This window comes from Lithobates pipiens, unplaced genomic scaffold, assembly GCF_037356315.1.
Source record: "Lithobates pipiens isolate NorthernLeopardFrog02 unplaced genomic scaffold, aLitPip1_a1.2 Scaffold_16, whole genome shotgun sequence".
NCBI lineage: Eukaryota > Metazoa > Chordata > Amphibia > Anura > Ranidae > Lithobates > Lithobates pipiens.
In genome coordinates, this window is record NW_027507748.1 from 633,857,827 (window position 1) to 633,860,133 (window position 2,307).

The 2,307-nt window shown below is 42.9% G+C and overlaps 1 pseudogene; it reads left to right on the forward strand.

Annotated features, from left to right (window-relative positions):
• The first annotated feature begins 1,805 nt into the window (after window positions 1-1,805).
• Window positions 1,806-1,938, forward strand: LOC143986321 (U2 spliceosomal RNA; annotated as a pseudogene).
• Window positions 1,939-2,307: the final 369 nt, after the last annotated feature.

Sequence of the window (2,307 nt, forward strand, 5' to 3'; positions counted from 1 at the left end):
TTCCCAGCAGGCAGCGGGGCACTTGCGGAAGGGGGCGGGCACTTGCGGAAAGGGGCGTAATGTACGCCCCTTTCCGCAGAGAGCTAGCCCGGAAGTGGGTGCAGTTACCTGGATTATCCAGGTAACTGCACCCCCCTCCCCCCCCGAAAGGTGGCAATCGTGGCGCCGGAGGGGGGGAGGAATCTGATGAGCGGAAGGTCCATTTTAGGGTGGACCTCCGCTTTAAGTGCCCAGTTGTCAAGTGGTTAAAATAAACCTACCATTAAAATTTATAGACAAATCATTTCTTTGTCAGTGGGAAAGCGTACAAAATCAGCAGGGGGTCAAATACATTTTTCCCTCACTGTACGGGCACATCACAGTACCAGGTTCCCATTGTAGGTAGTGCAGCATGTAAATGGTGAATTATATGTAGTATCAGTTCTAGATAAAGTTGCCAGTCTCCCTTTACATATATCATTTTGAATGTTTTAGTAGTAAAAGGTGACTTTTATAATTTACAGGACCCCCAAATATTTTAACCAGATATGTTAGAATAGGTGTTTAACATTGACCCTATAAATGTATCAATGCATATGAGTTTATAGCATAAGCGCAGCTTTGTGATAAAAAAGCATTTCTGAAACATTGTTCTTTATATCTGGTTAATACACTGCCAACTACCCTGAAGTGCTCCTTTCTACGCAGCACATGCCATCCAAAAAGTGTCTAGAAGAGTAAACAAAAGGAAATGTGCTATGGCAGGAAAGAGTTTGAAATATTTTCCATTGTTAAAAGGAAGAAGGTATTTTCAACATTTTTTTAAAAATGCGTTCTGTTTGCTCATGCAATTTAGAACTGATCATTATGGATGAGGTGCGAATCCTCCATGACCTTGATTTCATATCAAATTAAGCTGGTTCAAAATATTGTTTGTTTGTTTTTTTGCTAATTTATGCCCTAATTCACCAGGTTGAATTTTTTATTACATCAAAATGCTTTACAGGGCCTTTGTATCATGGCTAGGTTGCTTAGAAGAACCATTAGGGCCGCTGGTGTCTGCAGATAACTTGATCAGTAAATGGAAGGAACCATATAAACCAGTGTGATGGATTGATGATCTCAGTAAATCTCAAAGAACAGTATTGAGGAAATAAGGTGAAATGTTATATTTGTCAACCTGCTTGATTTGGCTTGGAGGAGTTAAGGTGTGTCAAAGAACGTATTCTTAGTGATGGACTTTTTTCCTTTAAAAATAATAATCATTTCAGATGATATCATTAGATATTGTTTCAATCTCAAGTCGAGCCAATTACATTATAAAGGAAAAAAAAGCTTTAAAAATCCCAATGCTATGTTCTAATTAGTGATACCAGCCACCTGTGTTGTTTCTTGGCCCAAAGGAAAATGACAACTAATTGCTGTCATTTGAGATACAGAGATAATAACTGCAGATCCACCATATGGAGATTTATTTGAAGGATAATGTGATTCAAGTATGTCTTTTACTATTAACAATACACTATATTTGTTAAATAGAATATAAACATATGTATTCATTACCCCATAGCTTTACACACAAAGCAGTAATAGTGCTGCCCATCAATAAATATTCATTGACTCTTTAAAGTGATTGTAAACCTCTCATTTTTTTTACTAACAAATCGCTTGACACACAAAACACACCTCGGCCCCGTCCACTGGTCACTCCTCACTAGCTGTGATTGATAACAGCGGTAGCCAGGAGCTCCTCCTGCTGTGTTTGAGCCTATGAGGAGGGAGAGAGCTGAGATAACTGCTGCTCTTGTGCACATCATTGGATTGTGATCGCTTCTCGGCCTTTTGGCTAAGATCAAGTGTAGTATCTGTTCTTATCAGTTACTGGGAGGTGGCGGTTGCTTCCTTCCCTGTTCTACAGTGAGGTGGAGCAGGGGTGGCGGTTACTATGGAAAACCTGCTGGTGTAAAGGTGACCCGGAGCGGTTCGTAGCCGAAAGGGAAGCCTTCTGATGGGGATGGAGAACCACTGGTCGGCGCCAGGGGAGGGGACCCTGGCCTTCTGGCTTGGATTGTGGCGGCTTTAGCTCCGGTCAATTTTTCAGGAGGGAACGTTTGTTCCCCTTTCTCCCACGGCCTGTACTTCCCGAATGTAATTAGGTAGGAGTGATGGGAGCGAGGGTGAGACCTGATGGCAAAGGGTCTCACTAAGCACCTTGATCTCCATGCCTTCTGGCTGGGGTGGGGGCCGCTGTGGTCTGGGCTGGGGGGGGGTCGGGGATGCTTCTGTTGAAAAGCCTATGGTGATGTGCCCCTGAAGTGGCAGTTCAGG